The sequence below is a fragment of the Sphaeramia orbicularis genome, chromosome 19, assembly GCF_902148855.1.
Source record: "Sphaeramia orbicularis chromosome 19, fSphaOr1.1, whole genome shotgun sequence".
Lineage (NCBI taxonomy): Eukaryota > Metazoa > Chordata > Actinopteri > Kurtiformes > Apogonidae > Sphaeramia > Sphaeramia orbicularis.
The window spans coordinates 18,968,907-18,975,692 of record NC_043975.1 but is presented as its reverse complement, the minus strand read 5'-3'; positions in this window follow the sequence as shown (position 1 = coordinate 18,975,692).

Below are 6,786 nucleotides of genomic sequence, written 5' to 3'. Positions count from 1 at the left end.
GCCATTGAATCTGCAGAAAGTTGGCGACCTGTTCACACTATGCGCCTCAGCATCCACTGACCCCGCTCCGTCAGTTTACGTGGCCTACCACTTCGTGGCTGAGTTGCTGTCGTTCCCAAACACTTCCACTTTCTTATAATACAGCTGACAGCTGACTGTGGAATATTTAGGAGCGAGGAAATTTCACAACTGGATTTGTTGCACAGGTGGCATCCTATCACAGTTCCACGCTGGAATTCACTGAGCTCCTGAGAGCGACCCATTCTTTCACAAATGTTTGTAAAAGCAGCCTGCATGCCTAGGTGCTGGATTTTATACACCTGTGGCCATGGAAGTGATTGGAACACCTGATTCTGATTATTTGGATGGGTGAGCCAATACTTTTGGCAATATAGTGTATGTACATATGCATACCTACATATATGTGCACATACACACACATACACATATATCCATATCCATATACATCTACATATGTACACATACATATACATACACAATAACAACCCAAATTAACCCCCATCCCACCCAAAAACATGCTCAACCTCAACATCCTTGTACCTGGGCTTTTTTTTTTTTTTTCTTCCCTTTTACCTTATTAATTTTTCTAACACCTTTCCCCAGATAACTTCAAATTGGTTTAATTTGTTCTTCTCCGTGGTTATTGCCTTTTCTATGTTCAAATAATAACTCAACTCTCATTTCCAGGTTGACAATGAAGGCGTGTAGGTCGATTTCCAGTGCTCAAGTATCAGTTTTTTCAATACAAATGGTTTAAAAAATATATATAATAAGTTGTAACGTGTTTTGAAATACACTTGTGTATCATAATTAATCATAATCATAATTATTGATTTGAAAAATTAAATCTATTGAAAGTGAAAGAAAAAAATCCGCCACAAGCTAGCTATTTCATGGCGAGACCTATTTTTGGTTATGTAGGGAAAATAAATAAATTTTTTTGTTTTTAGATTATTGACAAAATAATCTCAAATTCCAATGAAGCCATGCTTAAGCAGAGGGTTAAATGCTTTCTTTCAGAAATATCCATTGGTTTAGCTCATTTGATTAATGAGTAATTTAAAAAAAAACATGTTTTTTGAGAAAAGTGAAATTCCCTACATAACCAGTACCATCTGATATTAAAATGCTTAAAAAAGCAATTCACAACAATTTTTCAGACAAAATGATTTTTTTAATGATAAAAGGGTGTGTAAAAGGTCATAAAACTATATTGAAAACAGAAATATATGACTGAGATTTCAAATTATAGCAGTGATAAGTTATGTTATTATTCATTCTTAGAAAACTTTCTGAGGGACTGAATTTAGTTTGTATAAAAAGTTCTGTAATTTTCTTGAAAATCCTTTTTTGGCAAAAAATTTAATGGATTTAGAAACTTAAGATGTTATACTATTGAACTGCAAAAAGTTTGAAATCATTATCTCAATTCTAATTTTTTGATTCAAAGTCAACAGGCGTGTGACTTGACCCACAAAGTAATGAATCAAAATTTAATTTCAAACCTGACACTTCGGACAACCAGCAACAACATTCGCGAATTCTGAGACTGCCGACAGTTCGGTTCAGGTGAATGTTAGTACCTGCAATGTAGGATATAGGTGTAAAAAAACTGTCACAACCTGCCTGTTATTTCAATTGGTTGTTTCCCCCCCCTCAGAGGATGAAATTCATTGAGCAGAAGTAGGGATGTAAAAACCAGAGGAGTTGATCGAACCCCACAACAAATTGCACCCTGGCTGTAATGAAACCCCGCAAAAAAAAAAAAAAAAAAAAAGGAACAAAAAACAAGCAAATATTATGTCCATGCTTCATTTCCTTATCTTGAACAAAAGACAACCCACTCACCTTCAAAATGGGCTGAAATCAGAAGAAGAAAAAAAAACGCATTATGCTTATGTGCCGTGTTAAAACAAACCGCAGTTATCCTCCAGACATCTTTATTACCAAATAATACTGAATGACTACAGGTGTAGGAGTCTTTTCCTGGGAGTTGGGGGGCAACACAAAAGATGTTGAAATATTTTGGCATGATGCTAAGCAACAGAGATCTCATGTGGCTTCAGTCTTACTTTGCAAGATTTCTTTGAAGCCCTAAACAATGAGCTCTCAGTTTGACAGCTTTACAGCTCAAAAACAGTGAAATAACAGGGAGACAGTGGGCTTTGACATGATAATGAATTCACGTGGCTCAATTGCAGCCTTTAATTTCTATGTGCGCTGAGAAGCAAAGGAGGGGTGGGTAATAAAGTCTAGAGAGAGAACTGAAAGATAATGTCACGATCCTTAGCCTCCTACTGAATGAAACAACCATATTTTCTGTTCAAATGTGTTTTTTTTTTCTTTTTTTCTTACAAAAGGTGACTCAGAAGGACACTGAATGGTTCCATTTAGATAAAACATGCTCATTGTGGGCTCTTAAAATCATAACTCCCTAATGTAAGTCACATAAAGCTTAAACCTTCCCACACATTCACACACCTACACACTCTTTATTGTCGTTTTCTAATTGTTTAATGGTGAATCGGGGTCCTGTGTACACTATACACTTCTTACAGAATTAGAGGGACAGAGAGTACCATTATCGCCGTATCGACTGGTACTATTGGATTCTCATTACACGGCAAACAGCCAGGTAGAGTACAGTATGATTCTTCCTGCTGCGAGAGAGAAGCAGGCCAGGAACATTTAGAAGTGCAGGTAAGTTATAGCTCCACTTATGGGTTGTTATGGTTACTTCTCTTAACCTTCCAGTATCCCGTCCACCAAGGCCCTTACTAAGCACCAAGTGTGCATTTTTAGCACACTTGTGGAATAACGTCAAAAAAATTTTCATACAGTTTGTTTTTAATTATTTTATACTTTTTTCTATTTCATCAACTTGAGCCGTAAATAAAAATACCAAATACTTAATTGTCAATTTTTTTAACCCTTTAAATGCCGTGTTTGTGTTGTAAACAAACCATTGTTTTTAATGCAAAAAACACAAAAGATTAATTTTTTTCAATATACTACATAAAAACTGGATCACATATTATTTGATTTTTGCAGCCTGGCATATGTCAATAATTAACAGCAACATCGGTTAATTTGCATTATTATTTTTAGCGCTAGGTCAAATGTTCAAAAGTACTAGCATCTGTCACCAAGTATACGAAAATGGCACATCTATAAATCAAACTATTAAATAATATATATTGATTTATTTTTCTGCTCTAATTTGATTTGATTTTTGTAAATCAAGGTCAGCCCTAATCATACATATCAAATAATCATTCATTTTAGATTTTTTTTTAACCCTTTAAATGATCTCTATTCATCATGATGTCACTACATTTTTTCATGCAAAAAACAAAAACAATGATATTTTTTTTCAAAATACTACATAAAATGTGGATCACATATTGTTTGATTTTTGCAGCCTGGCATATGTCAGTGATTAACTCCAACATTAACAACATTAATAAATGAATGTAGACCCTCACCTCTCAAATGAAGCTCAGATATCAGTAAAAGCAGGATTTATGCCTTATTGGCTTACAGATCAAAAACAGTGGTTATAATGGAGGAAATAGTGCATTTTAGGCACACTTGGGAGACAGATGCTAGTCTTTTAATTTTATTTTGTTTACAATGTGCAAATTTTAATTGGTGGCCAGAATTTTAAAGATTATGAAAAGATTAACAACTTTTGGATTCTAACCTTATTTAAATTGTGAAAAATAATATGAAGTTTTTTAACACGAAGTGCAAAGTGTGCCTAAAAGGCGCACCTGGATACCGGAGGGTTAATGAAATGGGGGAAAAACATCCCTGTCTTTTCTTGAAGTTGACACTTTTTTTTTCACTCTATGTGCAGCCTGTTAACACACAATGAAACGATTCTTACAAGTTAATTTATTATCTTTTTTTTTTTTTTTTTTTCCAAATTTAACATGGTGTGTCTTTACTTATATTTGTATATAAGGCCATTTCAAGCCATGCCTTCTTTTTTGTTGTTGTTATTAAACTTTTTTATTAGAAGAAAATTGGGTTATACATGTCAAGGTTATAATAGTTTTGGATTTTTTCTTATAGTTTAGTTTTACATAGTTTTGACTTTTTTTTCCTAATTCAGTTAGTTTTAATTTTTTAGAGCAGGTTTGCTAGTTTTTATTCGTTTTTCTTTTTTCTAAATGCTTAGTTTTAGTATTAGTTTTATTCATATTTTTCCTCTTCTTCGCCGTCATATTCACATAAATCCCATGCAGGACTCTGCTGCTTTAGTCTCCATGTTTCCGGGTAGAATGGGGACCAGAAGACAATTCTAAACCAAGTGATGGACCATGAACTGTCATATGGTGCCAAAAGCTAAAATTGATGGAGTGAAATAAATCAATTTCAAATCAATTCGACATTGACAAAAGCAAAACGAAGGGAAGGCCAGGAACATTTAGAAGCGCAGGTAAGTTATAGCTCCACTTTATGGGTTGTTATGGTTACTTCTCTTCACAAAATGAAGGAAAAACATCCCTGCCTTTTCTTGAAGTTGACACTTTTCTTCACTCTATGTGCAGCCTGTTAACACACAACCACAAAAACTAATTAAAAAGAAGCATTTAAGAAGTCTGTGAGATTTTAATAAGTGCTTTCTAATATCGATTAAGATCGCATTTCCACTCTGAAAATGAAACGGAAATAGCTTTTGCAAGTTTTTCCACGCCATTTGTTTTACAAGTTATTTCTAAGTTGTGTAAACAAAAAAACAATAATTAAGCAAGTATGTTTTCATTAATGGGTGGAGACTATTGATTATATAACTGGAGGACACAGGAACTGGATTAAACTAGGGATGCACCGATGCCGATACCAGTAGCGAGTATCTGTCCGATACTGAGCACATGTACTTTTACTCATACTCGTAAAAGTGCTCCGATACCAACGTGATATCATGAATTGCGTACAGATAACACCCCACTTTTAATTGGCATGTTATATGTACGCAGGGTGCGATTTGTCAAAAAACAAAAGGGGGGATGTTTTTTTGGGGGTTTTTTTTGTTGGAGGACCAGCAGTTATACACATGGGGGTGTGGTCCATAACTAATGTAACTAACGCTGGTGTGAAACAAAAGTGAAACTGTACATACTTTCAATGTCCAACTCCTGGGTTCTGTTCCTCTGTTATCCTCTGTTCCTCTATTAAACCTATGAGAGAATATGCATATTAGGTTTTTTAAATGTGAAAATGCAGCAGGTAGAAATGTATTTTTTATGGGCAGTAGAGTGGCACTGACTGACCATTAAAAGCACGAAAAAAGAACATTCCGTCTACATTTCCTGTTCCAGTACATGTTCAAAGGCCCTTTTGATGTGAGACACCATGTACACAGTGTACTGCATACAAGTGTGTTAATGGAACTACTGGGTATGAGACAAAGTGAGCTTCTATAAAGTAAAAATAATCAATACTTATTATTTTAAAGATATGCTCAGTGGACCATCATTACATCAATTTAGATGATGTACTTAGTATAATATGTAAAAGATACACGTATCAATGCATTTTGAGGAACTGATCCACTTGAGGACTTGTATTTGCTGACGCTGTCGAAAAATGATAATAATAATAAAAAGAAGAAGAAGTGGTGGCAGAAACAACAAACCCCACCCCTTACACATGTGGTGGCTTATTTTGGCATCGGTCCAGCTGATGTCATCATGTGTATACATATGCTGATGTTAGTATATCAGTTACCTCTATATATGTGCCAAGTTTGACGTAAATTGAAACAAAATTGATGTTTTTATAGACGTGACATTTTGCACATTATAAGCAAATGGGGGAAAAAAAAGATTTTAAAAATTCCTAAAAAATTTGAACTTTGACCTACTATTACCAAAATTTAATCAGATCTATTCTGTCACTGACAATCTGAAGACCAAATTTGGTATGAACTGAAGTAATAGTTTTGCTGTTACACATATTTGAAATTTCGCCCATTTTAGGTAAACGAGGGAAAGCAGATTTGAAAAATGCATTAAAATTTTAACTTTGGCCTACTGTCCCCAAAATGTAATCACAATCTATTCTCAGTCACTGGAAATCTGTAACTCCAATTTGGTATGAATTCAACCAATAGTTTTGCTGCTATGGATATTTGAAATTTCGCCCATTATAAGGAAATGGGGAAAAAAATATTTTAAAAATGCATAAAAATTGTAACTTTGACCTACTGTCCCCAAAATGTAACCATATCTATTCTGGGTCACTGGCAACCTATACCCCCAATTTGTTATGAATTCAACCAATAGTTTGGCTGCTATAGATGTGAAATTTTGCCCATTATAAGTAAATGGGGAAAAAAAAATTCATATAAAATTTGAACCCTGACCTACTTTTCCCAAAATGTAATGAAACCTATTCTGAGTCACTGGCAATCTATAAAGCAAATTTGGTATGAATTCACCCAATAGTTCTGCTGCTGCAGATATTTGAAATTTCGCCCATTATAAGTAAAATGGGGGGGGGGGGGATTTTATAAAAATCCTAAAAAATTGGAATTTTGACCTACTATTACCAAAATTTAACTAGATCTATTCTGGGTCACTGGCAATATATAAACTAAATTTGGTATGAATCGAAGCAATAGTTTTGCTTCTACAGATATTTGAAATTTTGCCCATTTTAGGTGAATGGGGGACAAAAAAAAAAAGATTTGAAAAATGCATTAAAATTTTAACTTTGGCCTACCGTCCCCAAAATGTAACCACATCTATTCTGGGT